Below are 25,767 nucleotides of genomic sequence, written 5' to 3'. Positions count from 1 at the left end.
GGGCATTGATTCTTCGCTGTTTCTTCAGCCCTTTTGGGCACTGACTTGTTTGAAAATTGATACTGAGCTCAAGAAGGGGGAGGTGTCTTACGAGGTTTGAGTTTAGGATCTCAACATTGGAATTATTTTTCCTTCCTTTGCCCATTCTTAATGAAATCAGTAAACTTTTCTAATACACCAACTTTGTGCCAACTACTATACTGGACATGGAGGATAAAAAAATGAAGATACTAACTATGCCATCAAAGACATAATCTTTATTTTTCCATTATCTGGCACAATGGGTTATTTAGTTAGTGAGTTACTTCTTAAATGGAGCACTTGAGCACTTGATTCTAAGTGTTATGAGTTGAATTGGGTGCCCTCAAAAAGATAGGTTGAAGTCCTAACCCCCAGTACCTCAGAATGTGACTTTATTTGGAAATAGAGTCTTTGCAAATTTATCTTGGTTATAATGAGATAATTAGGGTGATCCCTAATCAAATATGGCTTGTGTCCTTTTAAAAAGGAGAAATTTGGACACAGAGACAGGGAGGATGCCATGTGAAGATGGAGGATTGGAGTAATGCATCCAACAAGCCAAGGAATGCCAGTAATTACCAGCAAACCACCAGAAGCCAGGAAGAGGCAAGGGGGCATTCCCCTACGGGGTTTAGAGGGAGCATATCTCTGCTGATACCTCAGTTTCAGACTTCTAACCTCCAGGACTGTGAGACAATAAATCTCTATTTTATGCCACACAGTTTTTGGTACTTTGTTATGGCAGCCCAAGGAAACTAATGCATTAGGTTAGGAGACAGATATAACTAAGGAAAATACAATGATGTGTGTGCACTGATAAAGATGTAAAGGGATAGAAAGTTGCCCTCAAAGGGGGCGTTGGAAGGATCCAGTGCATAAGGAGAGAAAAAAACTTAAATGTGAGATGACATATATGCTTGGTCTTCTAGTGGCCTTTGTGTTAATCCTATCATGATGATCCTGATTTATTACTTCATCTCTGATTTAGGGTCCCCAAAATAGTCTGGCCTGGAAGAGTGTGGTGACATACACAGTGAAAATCAGAAGTGACACTTGAGCCATTTAAAAGCACTTAAAGCATAAATACATTTCCACTTACCTTACACACATTTATGATTTTTAATTGTTGGACATTCTCTGTTTATCAGGCCCTGAAGTGGTCTAAGTTTGGTTAGCATATTTGAATATTCATATTTCCTGGTATTTATATACCAGGATACAAAGGAGATCCACATGAAATCCCTGGGCTCATGTACCCACCCAAAGATCAATTTGGAAAGGTCAAGGGTGGCTTTCTCTCTGCAGGCTTCAGTGGCTTTGATTTCTGAGTTTTTACAGACAGGCTAAGACCCATTCTACACTCACTTCTTACATGACTTTTAAGCTTTCACATCTTCCTTTTCTGTAAGATTCTAGTGCAGTATCAACATCCATACAACTGCAGCTACACAAGCTGATCTATAGTACAAAAAGTCAGGGACACAGGGACATAGGTTTCAGGGTAGATGAGTTTTCTAACAAAAACTACAATACGTACAGAAAGTTACAGACTGTGACAAATATCTTCCACCTTTAGGATTAAAAATCAATTTGATTAACCATGACATATAACAAGAATTTTCCCAACAGTGCAAAAATAGAAAGTCACTTTGGGGTGGGAATATTTATCATATTTATATTCAATTTAGCATATTTTTTGATAGAGATGATGGGCTTTATTTTTAAACACATTCTATTTTCTCCTATATTTTTCTTTGAGTCCTTAGAAGAAAGTTACTATACAAATTCTAGTTATTTTTATTGACTCCTATGTTACAGTGGAGCTAGATGAATAGAGTTTAAAGTCAAGAGTTGCTAGATATTTCCAGGCCACTTGGCACCTCAAACAGGTAAGCACTTTCAAAGAGAAGTGTCCTATGTGTTGATCTTACTCTGCTCCAGCATTTGGCGATTATCTGAAATTTTAAGCATCTCTTTAGAATTCCCAGCTTTTTCAGGGCCAATTTCTATTCAAGGTTCTTGTAGCTATTCTCTTATGACGTTTATCATTCCAAGCATTTGAACATCCATATTAACACTCACAGGTGTCTTTGCCATGCACTTTTTTCATTTGCCTGTCCAAGCTCATTCTTCAGATGGTAAATTTCCTAAGGTCAGTGAGTGTGTATGTATGTGATTCTCTTATATTACTGGGTTTTGTCCACAGGGCATGTTCAACTCATGTTGCTATGGTGAAAATAAAGCCCAGGACCAACCATGCAGCTCTCTCTGCCAAGGAGGAGTGGTCTTCCCTTCTCCCTCTTCTTGCCCCACACTGATGCAAAGATTCTAGATCTCCATTCTCATGGATCTATGAAATGCTTACTTCCTGTTTTACCCTCTCTCCTCTCCTAAGGAGTATGTGTGTTTTCATCATTTTCATCCTTTATCACAGAAGTAGAGAAGTGCTTGACTCTTTGTGGAGTCACAGCCAACCCACCACAACTAGTCATCTTACCTCATTAGCATGTGTGCACAGGACACTAAGAAGAGGAGGGAAGAAGTTAAAGGGACATTCTGCCCAGTGTCCTGAATTTTCAAATATTATCTCCCAAGGAAATAGACTATGAGACAGAACAGAGTTCTCACCTAGATATTTCCTCACTGGTGACCCTGAGTTAGTTACTTCATATCTGGGAGTTTTGATTTCCTCATCTGTAAAATGGGAATAATACACCCTGCTTGCCTTGTGGGTGTATTCATACAAATGCAAGGTAGAACTATTTGGGGGCCAGTTACAGCGATCATGAACCAGTCTTAAGATGGTCAACATATTTTTGTGTGTTCAGACCATTCTCTTTTGTTGACTGCCTCACACTTCAGCCCAGTGTGTACATCCCTTGCTCCTTGTTGATACTTCTAGGACTGTGATGGGGCCAGTTGCTTCTGGTAGAAGAAGGGCTGTGGTGAATTGAACAGATATCCAGTCGAATAGCAAAACACTTGCCCACCAAGTCTGTGCTGCATGAAATGACTTGGTAGACTATACTGAAACTAATAAATATCGTATTATGAAGTTTTACCAAATTTAGGAAATAGTTCCTGGGGAGCATTTCTCTAGCAGGTTCCTGAAGGAGTCTATGTTGTGGAGCTTTCTTTGAGGAAAGAGCCTATATGCAGCAATTATTTGGTTGAACCACATGAAATTGCAATATTCAACCATTTTTGACCTGCAAAAGGACAATTATATGGAATCCAACCCGATACCTCTTGTTACACCCCCGCATTCTGCTGGGGATTATGGAGTCACAGCCTGGTCCTGGGGCCCTGTAGTCATGATGACAATAAAATTCTGCTGAAGAGAACTCCTAGCTGTTACAAAAAAATGTTTTCCTCAAATTTTGCCAGTCTGCCGTATGTCTTTCTTTAATTAAAAACAAAGACATGAAGTGTAGCTGCTATGTGTCTGGCAGAAGTCTGTTTACGCCTGGAATTAGTAAATTTCAAGATGCTTCTTTACAGTGACTGGCAAAAGCTGCAAAAGTAAAATATGTAAACAGAAAAGAACTCCATGGCTAGGCGGGTGCATACTCCAAAGAGTATTAACTTGCATAATAAATAGTTCAATATTCAGGAGATTATAAAATAGCAATTACTGTTGAGTTGCTATATTAGGGCTTGCTAACAAACAAAGACCCTTAAAATGCAATAGTTTGCTTTTACAAAGAAGTTCTCCTAAAATCTTTATTTTGAAACAAGATTCTATTTATTTTTTAAAGAGTTTTGACATCCTTTGCACATTTCTTAGAAAGAGAAGCAGAAATGTTCTAGCTAAAAACAAAACCAAAAAATACTAATAAACAATCTATCGCAAAAAAAATAATGAGCCATTAATTTTTTTTTTTATCTGTTAAAAAAAAAGAGTACCGGGCTTCCCTGATGGCGCAGTGGTTGAGAGTCCGCCAGCCAATGCAGGGGACACGGGTTCGTGCCCGGGTCCGGGAAGATCCCACATGCCGTGGAGCAGCTAGGCCCCGTGAGCCATGGCCGCTGAGCCTGCGCGTCCGGAGCCTGTGCTCCGCAACGGGAGAGGCCACAACAGTGAGAGGCCGGCGTACCGCAAAAAAAAAAAAAAAAAAAAAAAAGAGTACCTGCTTCGTAGAGTGTTTTCCTCATGTGATAAGAATACAGGGAGACCAGAGGGGAAGTGTGGAGTCAGACCATGCAGTAGTAGGCAGTATACTCAGGCAAGGGGTAGAAACAGAAGTCATTACATGTGAAAAAGTCCACAGCCTACTTATGCTAATAGAAGGGTCAATCCTTCTAAAACACCATCAGTGTTTTCAAAAATGACTCAAATGTTCCAGGCATTGTATATCCAAGTGCAGTTTCTACTTGCTTGACATACTGTAAGCATTTAATATTGGAAAAGAAATATAGCTTTTTAAGTTGGTATATTTTTTCAATAAATGTTGTAGTTTTAATGCCCTTACATAGAACTTAATTTTTCAGTAACATTGGTTTTAGAGTTTTATATGTGTCTATATTACATTAAGCCATTTGATTTAAAGTATATCTGCACATATAAACCTATTTTTATAAATCTTTGTTTCCTGCTACGAAGAGAACATGGTGACATCAAGGAAGTTTCTATTTACACTGGTTTGTCTGAGGAGATCCTTGTTAAAATGATGCTCTTGGAGCTGGGATGGCTTCATTTGTTAGGCTAGTGGTTGCCCCAGCATGGTTGAGAGCTGAAAGGATGAGAAAGGAGAAGACCAAGAAAATGAGCATTCATTGAATACCTGTTGGGTGCTGGGAGCTGTGCTGAACAGTGGAAGGCTCTGTTAAGTTTATATTACACCCCAAAGTTTATTACACAGTTATATTACAAAGTTATTATATTATATTACAAAGTTATATTACACAGTGTTAGGTTTATATCATACCCCAAAGTTAGCCACATCATCACAATGTTCCCAACAGCTCCAGGGGTTTAAAAACTCCCAGGATGCCAAACAAAGGGACAGTTTATCTTTTGGTTTGCAGAAGCCATCTCTAATTAAGACACTATAATTATGCCCCCGCCTCATTAGGAGATGCATTTCCAATAAAATTTTACTTCTTATATTTAATGATCTTTACCAAACATTTTTGAAATATTTATATTGTTTTGTTAAACGGTGTACTACTAATGCTTAAAAAAAAAACCCTCTGTGCAGAATAATGTCTTTTTAATACTTAAGACCTCATGATAACAGGATTTTTTTAAATTAAAAAAATTCAGTTTATATACTTTTTTGCTGCAGAGAAGTATGATAACATAATCAATAAAGGACTTTCAAATATTAAACACTTATTATAGTAAGATAAAACCGTATGAGAAAAGAGAAATGGAAGCACAATTTCAGTGGGAAAAAAGAATCATGTAAAATTTGCAACTATTTAAGCAAACTTGGTTGAATCTATTTTTTCAATGGATGTTGATGAGTGTCAAATCACTATGGCATTTATGTCCCATTGAATTCATTGAAAAAGGTAATGTAAAGTTGTATTTTAAAATGTCAGTATTATATCCTTTACAACTATTTTCGCTTATGATTAATTTAAGATGTCAACTTGAAATGTATGAGGGACACGTAGTTTTTCAAATTTATGGGCATTTTCTCCTGCCTCCTTATGTGTGTAGCCTCAAAGAAGATGCTCCTTGAAAGCTGAGCCTTTAAAGAAGTTTAGACTTCAGTTTATCTTCTTTTGACTATTTAAAAAAACCTTCAATTTTTGGTACACTGCAAGGTAGAATATAGACAAACATGATTTCTTCACTCATTTCCACCACCAATCCCTGTCCTTGTTCTGTATTTGCTTATTGTCCTCCCATAACACGTGAAGTCAAAGACAGTGTGTTGCTCAGTGGTGGCACTTTTGGAGCGTTTAATAGCTATATTTGAAAATTTGGCTCAAATATTCATTTCTTTATGGCCTGAAAAAACTTTTTTTCTATGATAATTTACTTACTTAGAAGCTCAGTTCATGTGATCAAATATTTCTTTTAGATGTAGATGAATGACAGTCCAGGCTTGTGCATTGTGCAAACTGTGTGTCATGTTCTTCTGCCACCATGCCTCCTGGCTTTCCTCTTGGTGGCTAGGTATCTCCTTTTCTCTACTAGGATGGGCATTTCCTCCATTTGTCACATGTGGGAAAAAAATTTAGAGAAGTCACTGCTTTTGTTACAGCTTCTTTGTCCTTCCAGGTGCTCTTAAAATCTTAGCCACTGTCACTTGAATCATCTTTAAGTGATCACATTTACTCCGTATTAGATGATAACTAGGGACTTCCCTGGTGGTGCAGTGGTTAAGAATCTGCCTGCCAATGCAGGGGACACGGGTTCTATCCCTGGTCCGGGAAGATCCCACATGCTGCGGAGCCACTAGGCCCGTGCTCCGCAACTCCTGAGCCTGTGCTCTAGAGCCCGCAAGCCACAACTACTGAGCCCGCAAGCCACAATTACTGAGCCTGCACTCTAGAGCCCGCGAGCCACAACTACTGAAGCCCGCGTGCCTAGAGCCTGTGCTCTGCAACAAGAGAAGCCACTGCAATGAGAAGCTCGTGCACAGTAACAAAGAGTAGCTCCCGCTTGCCGCGACTAGAGAAAGCCCGCACGCAGCAACAAAGACCCAACGCAGCCAAAAATGAATTAATAAATTAATTAATTAAAAAAAAAGAAGATAACTAACATTTGGTCTTTGTATCCCTCTGACGTCTTGATACTTCCAAATCTTCATTCTATATCCCGTTTGCTAATATTTCACATTTTGTCCTTTAAAATTACTGTAAGTACTAAACTGATACATGTTAAGTACAAATGCAAAGTTGTCAAATCCATAAATGTTGTTGCTAGGTCTGGTCTAACTTAGTCATGATTGCAATTCTGCTTTATTGCAAAAGAGAAGTCTAGGATGCCATCATAAAAGTCTTCTGAGCTCCCATACAACGTTTCTGCAGAGGTTATATTGGGACTTGCCAGTATTCAGTGCTACTTACTTTTCATAAACATGCCATATCAGGGTGGCCTGCCCTTGGAAATGTAGCAGAAGTTGAATATAAATGCCCAGGGGCTGTTCCTGGTGCAATAGCTTGTTTAGTTAACGCAACAATTCTTTCCATAAATATATTTGTAACCCTGGTCTGTCAACATCAGTATAGTCTCAATGATATGTCAGTTTTTAGAGAAAATCAAAACGTAACTAAAAATTTTGCAGGCCCTGACTATGAAATATGTTACAACTTTCATAACCAAACCTTCTACTTTTTGTTTGCTTCACCTGAATTCTTGTGGCAATCAAATCACAAAAATAGTCTGCATAATTAAAAAAAATATGCAGCAGTATTAAATATATATTCAAGATATCTTATCACCTGAATCAAAATGTGTTCTCTTATCTTGACTTTTTTTTTTTTTTTTTTTTTTTCGCGGTACGCGGGCCTCTCACTGCTGTGGCCTCTCCCGTTGCGGAGCACAGGCTCCGGACGCGCAGGCTCAGCGGCCCTGGCTCATGGGCCCAGCTGCTCCGCGGCATGTGGGATCTTCCCGGACCGGGGCACGAACCCGTGTCCCCTGCATCGTCAGGCGGACTCTCAACCACTGCACCACCTGGGAAGCCCTATCTTGACATTTTTCCATGAGAAATCAGCTAACATTACCCTAGAAGGTGTTGTCTAAGAATGTTAAATAAACTTTTCTTTCTGGATCCCTTTTTGGCAACTGAGAACGATCAATAAATTATATGAAAACTCTGGCTGAAAGGAAAATATCTCAATATGACGTAAAGTTTGTGGCATGTTCAAATTGCAGTATCTGGTGCGGCAAAGAAAACTGATTAAATATTATTTCACTTTTTTCAGAAAGATCTTTAAAATTATTATTTCAATTGATTTCTTTATGAAGTTTTTATTAAATATTTGGACTTTAAAAAAATCTGTTGAGCTCCTTGAATCATCAGATAACCATCATTACTATCCAGTGGAATAAGCTTCATTTTAAAAAATTGAATATTAATTATTTTATTTTTTTAAAACTTGTTTTATTCAAGTACAGCTAATTTACAAGGTTGTATTCATTTCTGCTATGCAGCAAAGTGATTCAGCTTTACATACGTATATGTATATATTCTTTTTTGTATTCTTTTCCATTATGGTTCATCATAGGATGTTGAATATAGCGCCGTGTGTTATACAGTAGGACCTTGTTGTTTATCCATTCTGTATATAGTAGTTTGCATCTGCTAGTCCCTAAACTTCATTAATTACGTTAGTGACTTTAGCACATCTCCTAATTCAGAAACTCCTGGGTTATGAATGTGACAATGATTTTGTAACATAATACTGAAGGACATGAAATATGAAAGGGCCATCAGATATCAAAGACAGGTTTTCAATTAGCCCTGCTAATAAGCTACTCTTACCTTTCTTTACACCACAAAATACCCTGTGAGTAGGCAATGGCAGTAGACTGAGCAGGGTTAAGACCAGCACTAATGCACTGGGATACACTGGTAGCCTGCACTAGATGTTACAATATTGAAATAACTTTGCATCAGTTGATAGACATTCAATGGCCCAGTCCCAACTGCACCTATCTCACCTGTTTTCCTGAGCTACCTTGGCTTCAGTCTGGACCTCTGGATCCAGGATCTAGGATCCAGGACCAGGATCTAGGAACTAGGTAGCCCCTGGCAGGACAGCTGGTCTCAAGGATCCTGCTTCAGCACATTGACCAGCATCTGTTCTGATTGGTCAGTACCTAGAACTTCTAGTTGCAGAATATTTTAAATATTACCCATGGTTAAAAGTATCATTTTATACTCTTGAACTTGATTTTTGGCCCTTTGCCTTTTCCTTTCTTCGCAGAACTGTTGGGCCCAATTTTTCACAGTTTGAGAATAGGAATAAGCCCAGGGTTGATAGCATATACTTGATTTATGCACATTTTCTTGCATTTTCTACTTGTTCCTTGATTCCGTGTTTCATGATGGTAGTGTCACTGTTCTCCTACACCGTAATTTCCCTGCGCACTTCACTGCTCCTTCATCGCACAGGAAACTGTAAGGGTCAGTGATCTTCGGTGCCACCACTTCCATTTCCTCATTACAAAAATTGACCTTCTTTCTGTTGTTTGAAAGGGCTCAGGCCACTGTCATTCAGATTTCAGGACCGTTGAACAGTAATAACAGTGTAGGAGGAACAGGCAACCACCGCAGCAGCCGGGCATTGTGCTCTCTTCCTGGAATCCATTTTGGATTTCTTAGTCTAGCCAGCAGGCGCTGTTTGCTGCCTTTTGCCAGCTTTATATTTTACAGTAATTCCCCACTTGTCATTAAACCATTTAGTTGTGTTAAAGCATTGTGCTCTACTCTGAATATTTGCCAAGGTTCTTGTGCTTTCTAGGCAATTTCATGTTCATAACTCACATCACGCAACTCAGTATGTACAACTAGCATCACAGAAAAATTTAGTTAGTAATTCCTGTTAAACGACCAGTTGCCTTCTCATCATTTATGAATTTGGTGAGAGTGTATGTGTGTGTGTGTGTGTGTGTGTGTGTGTGTGTAAGAGGTACTGATGTGAAACTAGTTCAGAAATGAAAAAATAAAAGCACCAACAAAAATTAAAACCAGACCTCTCAGGTTTTTCTGTAGGGTGTTTCAACTGTTTCTTCTTTCATTTTGTATCTACTGCAATCCCACTGAGACCACTTTCTGTGTATCTAGTTGCTCTTTGAATAGGAATGTTATTCATTGAAAGTAAGATATTAGGATTCAGAATTATCATTATTAACTTAAAAGTAATAACCTCTAAGTACTAGACAAAACTTGCTGTGTTAATAGTACAAATGATGTTCACGATAAAATCCATTATTGTAACTTAGGTATATTATCCCACTTGATCAGAAGAAGACAATTCACTAACTCTTTGTATTTTAAAAGGAGGTTGTATCACTTCTCCCATTCAGATCAATGTACAGTCATAAGCATATAGTTTACTACTATTCCTTTTAAAATAGGAATTTCTTAGATTTTAGAATCATGGAATCAGGAGCTATTAAGTTCTTTTTTTTTTTCAAAAACCATTTACTATATGCCACGGAGTGTGTCGAAGATAACACAGTAGAAGACAAATTCCCCACCCTTAAAGGGTTTATAAAATAAGTTTATGTTTTGCAATAATCTTTTTATTAAACTGTTACTTTTAGAATTTATTTTGAGTGGAACACAATAGCTTTAGGATTTAATTAAATGACAAATAATTGTCTCCATCACAGGATATTGTACATTTAAAAGTCAGTGGATGGCTAACCAGCTGAACAGCAAGGCTGTGATACTAAATGAAATATAATTCAACCAAAAATTAGTTTTGAAAGAATTCTAACTTTCTATGACTTTCTGAGACTTTAGTTGAAGGCTTAGAAAATTGATTTTCCAATGAGTAATTGCAATCTGTATTTGTAGGTAACTAATTTCATTTCAGGTTTTCTTCATTAAAAAAATATTAAAGTATAGCTTTATGGTGAAAAGAAACAAACTTTTTATCTATGATGTCATAAAAATGTATGATATTTTAAAATATAATCTTTAAGTTTCTAAACATGTATTAATATATTGGTTTCTTTTTATTTAAAAATGTCTAATAGTTTGTTAATGCAGTTTACTTTAATGGCCCCCAGTATAATGATTTGGTAGTAATTACTCAAATATTACCTCTAGCTGAGAAACTCCTTTTATATAAACATTTTGTACTGCTTGCGGTAATGTGCACGAGAGCTTAGCTTAGGCAATTCTGAACAACATTAGCATCTCTTATTTGAAATGGGGCTTCAGAATACAAAAATATAATAATTTCTCTGAATAAAAAAAGAATTAATTATGCAGCCTAAGGAGAGAAATAAGGAGCAAGCAGGTGTAACACACACCCCGGAGGAAACAGGCCCGTATGCAAACATACTACAACTCTATGTGATTAAGGAAGAAAAAAGAAGTCATACATTGCATATTTCTAGGAGAGCAGTTCTTTTTATCAAGTCAAGGAAATCCAGTACGTGTCTGCATCCAGATTTTGTGCATGGCCTAACTGAGCCAAGGATTTGGAAATAGCTTATTTTGTGGTCAGAATCATGTGATTTTCACCAACCGATGCACGCTGTTGGTGGAATTTCCTGACCAAGCCTTTTTATATGAACCAAGGGGTTTCATAGCTGAAGGAAAATGAGGCAGTTAAACCTCCACATCTTAGTCACAGATGTTGTCATAATGACCATTGGCAGCAAACAAGACTTCAGTGGGCTCCAGCAATGCCAATCAGAAGCTACTTCCCTTTGGGCTGATAGAAGCATGAGAAGGGATTCCCTGTATCATAGAACTTGTACCTTTAATGCCATTCCTTATAAGAGGGGAAGAGCATCTCCTTGGGGAAGAGGGTCTCACTGATTTTGGGGTAAAGGTTGGTTCCACCCAATCTGAACATTTTGATTGCTTGGTTTTTTTGGAATAGAGGCATCCACCATCATTTATTTGTCATCAACAGTGTGTAAATTAGTTTGAATTTATTTAAGATAAGATTCTCTGCTATGGTTTTGTCTGTAAAACTGGTTATCAGTCGTGAACCAATAATACAACTTTATAAAAAAATTTTGAAAACCAAGGTTGTTTTCAGTTTGCTGTAATTTTTCCATTGTGCCCCAAACTACTTGTAGGAGGGGAAAGTAGAATTGTCTGAACAACAATGGGGATATTATGGTTGCAAAAATGGAGGAATTAACTACATTAAATTAAAAGCACTTTAAAAATGGAAATGCAGATTAATTTTTTTTCCTGGGAGACATGCCCAGAAATTTGAAGTGATAGGAAGAAGTACCTTGGATTATATTATCAATTCTCTTGACACAGCAACTTTAACCTAGAGCTGGAAATACAATGCTGTAAGAAAAATACTTCTTTCAACTTACACTGAATGGAAAGAGTACCCCCCCAAAGCCACAGAGGTAAGAAAGCTGTCTCATTTTCTACACCTCACTATAAAAAGAACAGTTTTCCTCCTTGGTTTTAAGGCTGCTAATAATACCTTCCTTCCCAAAGGAGGACACTGTCCAGGAGAGACAAGTTAGTCAGTTTGCTTTCTTACATAATCAGACAAACTCAAATAGTTGATTCTTCATTCTTGCTAGTTCTGACCAAGAGTGTATATTAATTGCTGTAAAGCAGTGATTCTCAAGTCTTTGTTAATCTGTAAATCAGCATGACAAAAGGCCTTATGCCCCCCTATCCTTAGTTACCATCATTAAAATATTTCTGTAGGATGAAAAAGAATAGTACTGCCTCTGATGGCTCTGCTCATAAATGAGGTAGTCCCTATTTTTTTTTGTTAAAACTTATGGCAAAGGTAATAGTACAATGACTGTTATAAAAAACTGCCTAGAGTCAAATCATACTTGAAAGACTACTGTTCCAAAATAAATATTTCCTATTTATAGGTTCAGCCCATGGGTCACTGGCACCCTGCATGGCTTTTGTAGGAAAGCAGTGCCACTTTAAATAAATTAAAAATTCCCATACAAAACAAAAAAATATTAGAAATGCTGCCTTCAGATGGATTTATCCAAGCATAAATACTGTTGGAATAAACACTGTTGTCTGAATAGAGAAGGGAAAATGAGCAGATGAAGGGAACATTCTTGAGTGATTTTTTTTAGGTGCACTTGTATCATATCATCTTATTTAAGCAGCCTAACAAACTTACGAAGTTTCAGACAAGAAATGAAATGTGATATTATGAAATATGCAAACTAATTTTTCACAGAAGTGTTGCATAAAAATGGGAGCAGGAGGTGGGGAGAGGGTAGAGAGAAGGATTACAAAGGGGCAGACGCGAGGAAACTTTTGGGGTTGATGCAAAATGTTCATTATCTTGATTATGGCGATGGCTTCACAAGTATGTACATAGGTCAAATCTTATTAAATTGTTTGCTTTAAATAAGTACAGTATATTTTTATGAAAATAATGCATTGATGGGATTTCCCTGGCGCTCCAGTGGTCAAGACTTCACCTTCCAATGCAGGGGGTGTGGGTTCGATCCATAGTCGGGGAGCTAGGATCCCACATGCTTCACGGCCAAAAAACCAAAACATAAAACAGGAACAATATTGTAACAGACTCAATAAAGACTTTAAAAATGGTCCACATCAAAAAAAAAATCTTAAAAAAAAGAAAAAAAAAGAAGAAAATTATGCATTAGTAAAGCCATTAAAAAGCCAAAAAAATAAGGTGAAGCAAATGTTAGAGCTATTAAGAATGTCGCCCAATGGTGGCAGTTGGGTCTAGTTCCATCTAAATATAATTGCCTTCCTCCTTTCATTTTTGTTTAGTACCTCTGGGACAGGAAGACTGGAAATAAGCAGAAAATGCAAGATTGCCATATAACAGATATTTGGGAAATGACAGTAAAAGTGAAACAAACAAGCAAACAAAACCCAAAAAGCCTACCTTTCCTAACTTTTTGGAAAAAATGAAACAGATAAGAATCACAAGAGTTTATCCTTATAGAGATGATGAACAGTCTAGTCGATAATTTGCACATTTGTGAATTTGCTTTTTTCATCAAGTAAAAACAGATGAAACACACATTTTTAGCCTATCAGATGGTGTGCTGGGGGAAATAGTAAGTAATATCAGTCCCTGCCTTTTAAGTGTTTATCGTCAGTCTAAAGAGGGCGACAAGCACAGGCAGGAGGAATGTCATCATAAGGAGGACTGTGAGGAATATTGAAACCAGAGAGCCACATGCTTTGCCACGTTCAGGAAGCACAGCAATGGTGGGGGATCAGGCTGGTTGCCCAGTGTCCTGGCAGCCGTCCCACTCTAGCATGGCTTCCTTGAGTAATGTGGGCACCATATCAACTGTCTCTATACCTCATTTTTTTTTCCACCTTCTTCTTTTCTTGTTCATTAGTCACAGGAATATTGTGCAAATTGAGGCGATGTCTCCAAGTACTTCAGGATTCTTAAAAGATATAAACAAATACAAAAATACTGTGAGGTTCTAAGAAGTCCACACTTTCCTTTTACATTTGAATAATAATGAAAACAATCTCATCATTTAAGAGTGGATAGCAAAACATATTTGTGGTTTGGTTTCAGGTTCTCATGGAAAATGCAAACGAGAAATGTGTTGTATAAACAAATCAAAAACAAGCAATCGTTTTTCCCCAGTTAAACCAGAGTTTAGAATACGTCTCTTTTAATTGTTTTGACCTGGGAGAATCTTATTTTGGGGACAAACTGCAAGATTCAAAAAGAGGGAAAGGTCTTCTAGGAATTATTCCTATTCGAGGAGAAACAAGTTCAGGGTCGGATGGCCTCGCAACACATTACTAGCAGCTAGAGTGAGAGGATCTGACATTTACTATAGGCCTGTGTTGTGCCAGGTAGTTTGTTAAATGTTTTAAATGCAATATCTAATTTCATCCTGCTAACTGTGCTACAAGTTAGGTACTGTTATTAGCGACATTTTGGAAAGGAGGAATGGAGGTTTAGGTAGTTTACTGACTTGCTAAGGCCACACAGCTAGTAAAGTCAGAGACAGCTTTTAATCCCAGATCTGCCTGATTTTGGAAACTGCTCTTAAACACAGAAGGCTCAGCACCTCAACCCTATGGCTTTCAACTCCAGAAGGAAAACAGATCTGTTTTGCTAAGGGCCAAGTTCCAAGTGCCTCATAAAATCTATGTCATTATATCTTTTACTTCCCTAGCCCTTATCTTTCCTCTCACCAAATACCATTATTTGATGTGTATTTTGAATGTGGTAACCAGATACATTTAGAAAAAAAATCTTGGTCTGGAAGCAGTGACAGGACACACTGTAAGTACAATTGGCAGCACTGTGTTGCCAACTTACCACAAAAAACATACGAACTCTTTGTGCCTAACATGTTACACAATATGCTCCTTGGCTTTAAGAAAACATTAGTTCATGTTCTTACTCTACTCAGTCTGCCAGCCTCGAGAACCGAGAGGTTCATTGTTATATGCAGCTGTCATTTGTTCCATCCCCTGGCTCTCTCTGCCTTCAATATCTTTGTAGTGTTTAGTGAAAGTAATTTTCAGTTGGAAATCTTCTGCCCTTTCAGTAAGTGCAAGTATAACACTTCATCAACGGCCAAAGAATTCCGAGCTATCTGGGATGTATCAGGATGGTTGATAAAACCTCACCGAGCAACCTATGATAGTACATCCCATCATAAATTAAAAAAAAAAAAAAAAAAAAAAAAAAAGGCAGAAAGGGCCTTTGTCAGTGTTTATCTGAAGCGCTTTTATTCTTTGCCCTTGATTTCCTCTTCAGAAAATTGATGCGCCCTTAAATTGAAGCAAGAGGGTTGACAGGTGATGGTTAGTGTGATAACTGCTCAGATTTCATCAGCCAGTGTTTTTCTGGTGGTGCAATTGTTGGAACTTTCAGCTAGATTACCTGTCATCCACTACATCAGATAAAAGAGGCAGAGTGGAAAGATGCAGTTTTGCCACTGTACCTTATAGGAAATGAAAAGTGCAGGTGTGGTAACAGTAGCGAGAAAGAAGTACAATTATTTTCTAATCAGGCTATTTCTTTGAGAAAGTTGGTGCCTAAATTGGCAACCATTGGGCAAAACCATTGCTGAATTTGCATTGTTAAATTTACAAGAAATGAAAAGAGTGGTCACTCACACTGTAGGTAGTACTATAAGCTCTCTCTTCTTGATCCATTTTATTCCATAAAATGAAGTAGTTGTAGTTTATTTTTAGATACAAGAAAAATGTTTCTGTTTTGGGTACCTCTCAATATGCTGATGTTGACCCTATATTTTGATCTGCTGTTAAGCTGTTTGAAACTGTGAAAGGAGACATTATTCTGCACAAAGTTTTACAGAAAAACTTTGTGGCAAGAAAGATTGGAAATAGCACATTTTGGAGGAATTGTGCTCAATTAAGTCAGAATAATTTTGCGACAAATATTTTTTTCCAGATTTTAAAAGCAACATAGGAATCCAAATAGGAAAGACTCTGGATAAATGTGTTTTTATTTGTGAGATTGTTACAAATCTCTGCACTATTTCCTAAACATCTGATTAGATGGAGTGAACTAATTTTATCCCTTTCAATCTGTCACTTCTTTAGAAGAGAAACAGTATTTGAATACAGTTGTCTCATGACAAATGGAAATCTGTTTTACCTGAAAAGTAAAAGGGGCACCTTGTTTCCTGATAGGATGAGAGAGAGCTGGACACTGTGATCTTACCACATTAAATAAGGCCCCTTTGGATCCCCACTAGAAAAGACAAATTTTCAGAGTTTCCTACAATTACCCATGATCATTTATTTTCCAGAGTCAAACTTAACATCCAAATCTGGTTTTCAGACAAGGAACAATTGTTTGTTATGGGGACAAATTAATGATTTTCCATAGCACAGTCACACAGTTAGACCTGCCCATTTCAATTTAGTTGCACATATTCATCAGAATAAATCTTACCAGAAAATGTTTATCCCCACATTTGTGGAGCCTCCAGGTGAGTTTAGTTTAGTTTGTTAAATATTAGTCAAATATGGGCAGTTGACACTTATTTACCATGTCCTTTCTAAAGTTTCCCTTTCTCTCTCTTTTATTTGGAGGTAGTTTGCTATACTAGAAAGGAGGCAGAACTAGGGAGACCACGTAATGTAATGGTTAAGCATTTGGGTATTGCTTGGAGAAGAGTCTAAGATCATATGCACCAAATTGGAAACCTTATTGACCCCAAGAAGTGTGGTTGGGGAGAGGAGAGAGGCAGATTATTAACTTTTTCTTTATATGTCTCTGTATTGTTGGACTCAAATTACCTTTCTAACTAAAAATTAATAATAAAATACACTTAAAACATTCTTAAAAACATACAGTCTTATAAATTGATAGCTTAGCTTTAAATCCTAGCTCCTCTATTCTCCAGCTGTGCAATTTGGAGCTAGTAATTTTTCTTCTTTGAGCCTCAATTTTCTCATCTGCAAATGGCATTAATGAAAATACCCAGATTATAGAATTATTGTGAGAATTAAATTATATAATCCATATGAAGTGCTCTACACATGGAAACTAACCAATAAACATCAACTTTTTGGAATAAGGGTACCTAAATATCTCTCACTAATTAGATATAGAAAGTTTTCTCAAGTAAAAAATTTGAACTTTTTTGAGTCTGCTCTTTTTTTCTTTTCTTTTTCCTTATAAAGTGGGTATATTAGACATAATGGTACCTGAGGCCCCTTTTCTAACATCTCATGATTCCATTTAAAATGTAGTTGGGGGCTTCACTGGTGGCACAGTGGTTAAGAATCTGCCTATCAATGCAGGGGACACGGGTTCGAGCCCTGGTCTGGGAAGATCCCACATGCTGCGGAGCAAGTAAGCCAGTGTGCCACAACTACTGAGCCTGTGCTCTAGAGCCCGTGAGCCACAACTACTGAGCCCACGTGCCCCAACTACCAAAACCCGTGTGCCTAGAGCCCGTGCTCCGCAACAAGAGAAGATGCTGCAACGAGAAGCCCGTGCACCTCATCAAAGAGTAGTCCCTGCTCCCCGCGACTAGAGAAAGCCTGTGGGCAACAACGAAGACCCAATGCAGTCAAAAATAAAGTAAATTAATTTTTAAAAATACATTTAAGTATATACCTTAATAAAAAAAGATAAGTAATTTGAAAAATAAAATAAAATATAGTCGGAAGAGTGTATGCATGTTGATTCCATGGCAAAAGACTCCAGTTGAGATCTTAGTCTACTGTGTATGTCCTCATTGCAACCATTAGGTTGAGTGTTATGTCTGGGAATAATATTCCTTTAGATAATCACAGCCTAGATGTGACCTAATAGTTGGTTCAGAGCTGGGAGGTACCTTTAGATGATACTTCCCCACAAAAAATCTCTGCTTCAGTCGAGATGAACACCTCTGTATCTCTTCCTTGGCCAAGATCCCTACTTTCATGTCTTTAAAGCACAACGCCTCCAACCATCTAAGAAACCTAAAGTGCACTCTTCACTCCGTGAAATCGTGCCTCACCTCTCCAGCCTATAAGAAAATTCTCCTCTTCCAAATTCAAGACCTTTAATCCTGGCTATGTACCGGTGAGGTCTTCTGGATCAACCTCTCATGACAGTTATATTGACAGGGAGTTCACTATATTTTGAGCTAGATCATTCCTTGTGATTGACTAGTACAAGTATTAGAAAGATTTTCCTTACATTGAGCTGAAATCAAGCTTCTCATTATCTCCACCCTCTTGTCTTAGCTTGGCCTCCCCAAAGCTGTGCATAACCCTTCCTCTTCTTCTTCCATGAGATGGCCTGCCAAACATTTCAAAGTTGCTTCACGTCTTCTTTATGCTTACTGTTTTCCAGCCTGACTAGCCACTATCTCACTGTCCATTGAAAGTGAAATAAGCAATACATGGTCCTTCAGCAGTCCTCAAAAGTCATAATTGCAGACCTTATCATTTGGCCTTTCTTCTCCACAAATGCTTTGATGTACTCTTTTTATTTCTAAGTTTTTTTAAAAAATTATTTTAAAAAATTTATTTTTGGCTATGTTGGGTCTTCGTTGCTGCGTGCGGGCTTTCTCTAGTTGCAGCGAGTGGGAGCTACTCTTCGCCACGGTGCACGGGCTTCTCATTGCGGTGGCTTGTTGCGGAGCACGGGCTCTAGGCACACGGGCTTCAGCAGTTATGGCACATGGGCTCATATCACCCTCAGACAAAAACCTTACTCCAGAACTGCTCTGACAAGTATTAAATATAGTGGGGCTGTTATAGTTCCCTCCCTGAGTTCTGTATTTCCATCTAAGGGTATGTGTATTAAGTTTGATTTATTTTGCCAGCATTCTCCAAATCGCCCTAGAAATCTAATGTTTTAAAAACAAAAAGAAGTTAGTTTAGCCTAACTTTGTTTTAGTGAACCCATTCTGGCTTTTGTTAATCACCATTTTAAAAAAAATTTGTGGACAGCTATCTGTTTAAAAATTCCTTTTAAAATATTTTCTTTCTGGAGCTTCCATAGATCAAAAAAAAAAAAAAAAAGAAACTTGATGTAATTCTCATAACTTATATAAAAAATTAACTCAAAATGGATTATAGACTTAGACATAAGATGCAAAACTATGAAACTTTTAGAAAAAAAAAAACCATAGTAAAAATCTTTCAGACCTAGGGAAAGAGTTCTTAGATTTGACACTAAAAGTATGATACAAAAGAGGAAAAGTTAATAAATTGGAGCTTATCAAAATTTAAAACTTTTGTTCTGTGGAAGTCTCTATGATGAGGCTGAAAAAACAAGCTGCAGACTGAGAGAAAACATTTGCAAACCACACATTTGACAGAGGGCGTGTGTCTAAAATACATCACAAACTCTCAAAACTCAACAGTAGAAAAAGAAATAGCACAGTTAGAAAATGGGCAAAAGACATGAAGTGACATTTCACTGAAGAGGATATACAGATGGAAAATAAGTACATGGGAAATGGTTGACATCATTAGCCATTTGGAAAGTGCATATTAAAACCACAATGAAATGTTACTATGCGTCTGTCAGAATGGCTAAAATAAAAAATAGTGATAACCTCAAAAGCTGGTTAGGATGCAAAGAAACTAGATCACCCATACTTTGCTGGTGGGAATGTGAAATGGTACAACTATGCTAGTTTTGACAGTTTCTTACAAAACTAAACAAGTACTTATGAGCCAGCAGTTGTAATTTGGGGCATTTATCCCAGGGCAATGAAAAGTTATGTTCACATTAAAACCTATACATGAATATTCATAGCAGTTTTATTTGTAATAGCTAGAATCCAGAAGACACTCAAATGTTCTTCAATGAGTAAATGGTTAAACAATTGGTGGTGTATCTGTACCATGAAATACTACTCAGCAAAAAAGAGGAACTATTGATACAGCTTCCCTTGAAAGGTGATGTGGCCATGTCACTCCGTTTTGGCTGGTGGGATAAAAATGTATATACCTTTAAGAGAGCAGAAGTATGCCTTTTAACCTTCCTGCTGGCTGGAATGTGAGTGTGATGGCTGGAGCTCAAGCTAACATCTTAGACTATGTGGTTTAAGCCCTGTACAGAGGATAGTAGAACCACAAGATAGAAGTAGACTGGGACCCTGACAATTATGGAACTACCATACCAGCCTGAACTACTTACCCATGGATCTCTTTTATTTGAGGCTAAAATAAGCAATACATGTAAGTCATCTTTATTTGGGGTTTTCTGTCATTGCAGATGAATCCAAATTTAGCAGACACAGATGCTAAGAAGGAAGGAACAGAAAGAAGAGTAGTATGACTGGGGGATAGTAGCAAGGACAGAGTTGTATAATATGAAGTCCAAGAGGTAGCTGAGCCAGGGTAAGAGTCGAGTTTTACTCAGAGTATGATGGAAAGCCATGTTTTGAGGAGAAGGCATGATCTGATTTACGTTTTTAAAATTTACTTTGCTGAATGTGGCAATTGCAAAGCATGGCATCTAGTTATAAGGCTGTTGACATTTTCTAAGCAAGTGAGACAGAGAGGAGTGGATAGATTTGGGATATTCTTTAGAGATAGGATTAATAGGACTTGTTGCAGGGTTATATTAAAGTGCTAAGTAATAACAAGAATAAAAATAAGATAAAATAATAGATTTGGACAAATAAATAGATAGTGATGGAGAAAGAATTCTGTTTTGGCTGTGTTGAGTTTGAATGAGGCCTGTTGGGCCTCCATGGAGAGAAGTCAAGTTGGCAGTCAGATATCTGAGGCTAGAGTTCAGGGAGAGATCACATAGAGATTAGGAGCCACTGACACATGGCTGGGCCTGCTCACAGTGGGACCATGTATAGTGAGAAGGAAGAAGGAATCCTAGAGCATAGGCTTGCATAAGAGCAAAATACAGCGTCCCCACAGCTAGATGTGGAGGCAAGGGGGGTGATCAGGGAAGTCTTCCCTCAGAAAGGCCTATGGTGAAACAGTAAGGGTGAATGGGGATAAGACAGGCAAATTGGGATGGAGTGATAATGAAAGTATTCTAGGCACAGAGAATAACATGTTTAAGAGCACAGAAGCATTCAAGGGACTGAAAGAAGTTCATTAGTGATGGAGCAAAGGGTAGGGGTGGGGGAAGTAGGGGTGGAAGTAGGGGTGAGGGTGGCTGTTGAGGTTGAAGTTAAAGACAGAGGGATGAGTAAGAGTCAGATTTTGGAGGGGACAGTAAGGAATTTGAGCATCATCCTTAGAGTAATAGGGAGACCTTGAAGTGTTTAAGCAAGGGTATAACTTAATCCAGAGTTAAATAAGATAAGGGTAAACAGCATGGGCTCTGGAGCCCGACTCCCTACGTTTAAATTTCAGATCCATCACTTTCTAGTGACAAGACTTTGAGAAGTTACATAGACACTTCATGCCTTTGTTTATTTGTAAAATGAGAACAATGATGATAGAACTTATGGTATAGGATTATTGTGGGGTTTAAATGGTTGTAAAGTGCATAGAACATGCCCAATGAAGTTAACTACTATGATCAGATTTAAATAACTAGAAAGAAAAGTGAGGCAGCTGTAGCAATATTCAAATGGGAGAGAGTAATGGCTGAAATGGGGATGGTGGCAATGGCAAAAGTGAATGCTTCAAAAGATACTGAGACATGAGCATTAGTACCTCTTTGTGGTTGATTGGATAAGTTTGGGTGCGAAAAAGAAGTCAAGAATGACATTCTGATTTATGACTGAGGCAAGTGGCAAGAATATCACATTGTTCTCTGAGAGACGATGTATTACTCTGAGAAAGGAAACTTAAAGAGTAGGTTTAAAGGAGAAGAGAATGAGTTCAGTATTAGACATGTTGAATTTGAGGTGCCTGTAAATTATCAGAATGGAAATGTCCAAAGGTATTGGGATATACCCATCTAGAGTTCAGGAACCTCCAGCTCTGGGCTAGAGTTCCACTTGGATATCATTCAAATGTAGACTTTATATTATGGATGGAAATTGAATTCATGGTAGTAGATAAGACTATCCAAAAAGAAAGTGAGAAGAACTTTGGACCAAAGCCCAAACCCACCAGATCCCAGGACATGTTCTTTGATGGATCAGCAGTTTGCAAAACATAAGTAAATATAGTATTGTTTCTTGAAAGCTCAGTTTCACTTGATAAACTTAAGATGCTTTTGTTCCATGATTCAGCAAGTATTTACTGGATCCCTAAGTTGTACCAGATTACCCCTTCCTTCATGCGCTTACATTCTAATAGGGATAGACAAAATGATTTGGCACATTACATAGTATGTTAAAAGCCGATATGTACCATGAAGAGAAATAAAGCAAGGAAAATAGATGGGAATGCCCGGTCAGGGCTTAAGGACAGCTCGTAATTTTAAATGAGGCCTTGAAAGTGCTCTCTGGGGCTTGAGTGGGTTATGAGAGTCATGGAACAATCGGTGGAAAGAATGTTCCAGGCAGAAGAAGCAACAAATGCAAAGGCTCTACAAAAGTTGCATATCCACAGCATTGGAGGAACAGCCAGGAGACAATGTGAGTGGGGAAAAAAAGTATTTAGGGGAAGAAGAGTAAAAGAGGAGGTGAGAAGTGACAAGAAGCCAGATCACGCAGGGCCACACTGACCATTATAAGAATGTTGAATTATGCTCTGTAAAAATTGGGTGCCATTGGCTGGAGGTGATGGGTGGGGATTGGACCAGAGGACAGACATGATCTGGCATACTTTTAACAAGATTACTCCAGCTGCCATATGTAGACTAGAAACAGTGGGAGTGGAGCGTGAGAGAAAGAAATCCCTGGACCATACACTTCAGCTCATGGCACACTCTCATCACTGGTCTGTGTAAGGTCACTTTTTATTTGCTTTATTTATTTACACTCCCATTCCCTTTCCCATTCCCCTTTTCCCAACAGGCACATTTTCGAATGTAATGTCCCTGAATGTCTTCCTCCCTTTCTCCCTCCCCTTCTTCTTTCCTTTCTTCTTCAAACATTTATTGTACACTTACTAAGTGACACTAATTGGTCTTCAGTGTCTGAGCTCCAAAGATGAACAAGAATCCGGCAGTTCAGTGGAGTGACAGGCAAATGATAACACCATAATGCACAGTATGCTTCTATTATGAAGTTTTTATGATGTGCTATAGGAACATAGCAGAAGGAGCCTTTATTTGCTATAGAGAATAGAGTAACGGTGAAGGATGCTTCACAATGGAGACGATGTATTATTAATTTAAAAAATTCTCTCATAGTCTTTTATTTACTATATTGTTATATTCTTAATTTCCTTGGACAACAAATTGTCTAATTATAATTCCTTGAAAACGAAATTGTTCTTAATACATTCACATGGTAAAAACGCAGATGGTACAGAAGGAACTCAGGGAAAAGTGTATCCCCTTTTCATCCTAATCTAATAACTCTTCTTTTCAGAGCCAACTGCTCTCATCACCTCTTGTTTACATATACACATAATATTCTCTCCCCTTTTTATTATAGTAGCATTTTCTGCTCTTTATTTCTTTGGAAGTGTTATAGTTTTTCTGGGTCTTAAGAGACAAATCAAGGTTTACTAGGCAGACAAGGGCAAGGTGGGCATTCCATGCAGGGTGAGCAGCATGGGCAGAGGCATGGAGGTAACCGAGATGCTTCATTGTCGAAGAGCTTGGTGTGGAAGAGTGAGTGTAGCTGACCCCTGAACAAGGAGGGGTGAGCTGGTTTAGCTCGTTAATCCATGTGTGACTTATATGTGGTCCTTCATATCATCAGTTCTTCCACATCAACGGATTCAGCCAACCATGGGCTGTGTGTGCAGTACTGTAGTATTTGCTGTTGAAAAATGGTCATTCAGACTGACGTAGTTCAAGGGTCAACTGTAGTTCTGAGTGGCTAAAGCATGGATTATTAGAGAAAAGGCAAGGAAACTCTCTCTAGCTAAATCCAAAGTAGTTGTACAGACTGATAACACAGAAAGTCTAAAGACCCCCCTTGAATAAGGAACTTATCATTTTCTTTCTTTTTTTTAAAATTTATTTATTTTATTTTTGGCTGGTTGGGTCTGCATTGCTGCATGCAGGCTTTCTCTAGTTGCAGTGAGCGGGGGCTACTCTTCGTTGCGGTGCGCAGGCTTCTCATTGCAGTGGCTTCTCTTGTTGCGGAGCACGGGCTCTAGGCGCACGGGCTTCAGTAATTGTGGCGCACAGACTCAGTAGTTGTGATTCACGGGCTGTAGAGGTCAGGCTCAATAGTTGTGGCACACGGGCTTAGTTGCTCCACGGCATGTGGGATCTTCCCAGACCAGGGCTCGAACCCATGTCCCCTGCATTGGCAGGTGGATTCTTAACCACTGTGCCACCAGGGAAGTCCGGAACTTATCATTTTCTAAAGGTGGAATCTCAAGTCATTGGGAGAAAAGGTGGATTGTTCAGTAAGTAATGCTGGGCAATGGTAAGGCCATTTGAAAAGTGTTACATTTAATCCTTTCTTTATATCATACTCTAGGCTTACCTCCAAAAGTTTCAAAGATTTAAAAAATGAAGCCATAATAATAGGACAGCATGAAAAATCTCTTTATAACTTTCGAGTGACAAGGGCTTTTTAAATTGCGACTAAAGCCTTTACACCGTAATAAAAAATTTAGGTACATTTATAGAAAAATAATTTTTTAACTTCTGAATGTAAACAAAGCAAAAACAATGAGCAAATCTAGAGAAAAACAACAAAACAGGAAAATAATTTCTTGTCAACCAAATACCTGATTGCCCTAATATGTAAAGACACTCTACAAATGATTTAAAGCTCAATTTAAAAAAAAGAGAGTTGAATTACATTTTATAGAAAAGGAATGGCCCTTGAACATGTGAAAAAATGCACACCCTCACTTAACATAAAAGTAAATTAAAACCACAGCAAGATACGATAATTTACCAGAGTACATAATCAAAATTCCAAATTTCTAAAATGCAGAAATTTATTAACATTTTGATTTCAAGGCTGTGGAGGAACAGGCAATTTTATACATTGCTGACAGCAATATGAAGTGATCATCATCTATGGAAGAAAGTTTGGCACTATCTGTCAAAGTAACAAATCACATGTACTTTGACCTAGCAATCCCCCTTCTGGAAATTTTTCCTACAGATAAACTTATACGTATGTGAAATCACATATGTTCAAGGTTATGTACTGCAGCATTGTTTTCTGTAGCAAAAGACTGGCATCAATTCAAATGTCCACCAATAGGGGACTGGTTAAATTAATCATGGTATATTTATGCAATGGAATAATATGCAATGAAGTTAAAAAACAAACAAACTGGACAACCTCTCTGTGTATCAATATGGATAGAGTTCTGAGATATATGAAGTGAAAAAAAGGCAATGTGCTGAACAGTGTGTATAAACCTTTTGTTCCAAGAGAAAGAATATAAATGTATATTCTATCTTGCATAATATTATTTATACAAAGAATTATGCAAATGAACTATTAAAAATTGTACTCTGTATGGAAGGTTTTGGGAATTGACAAATGGGGACAGTGGTGGAAGCAAGTGCCTTTACTGTATATGTTTTAATATTTGTTGGTTTTTAAATTATGAAGATATATTAATCATCCACAGATTTTTTTAAAGAATCTGCCTCTATCTCATTCAGCATTTTGATACTTCAGTTATTAGCTTA

Source organism: Phocoena phocoena, chromosome 9, assembly GCF_963924675.1.
Source record: "Phocoena phocoena chromosome 9, mPhoPho1.1, whole genome shotgun sequence".
Classification (NCBI taxonomy): domain Eukaryota; kingdom Metazoa; phylum Chordata; class Mammalia; order Artiodactyla; family Phocoenidae; genus Phocoena; species Phocoena phocoena.
Note: the sequence above shows the minus strand (reverse complement) of the source record.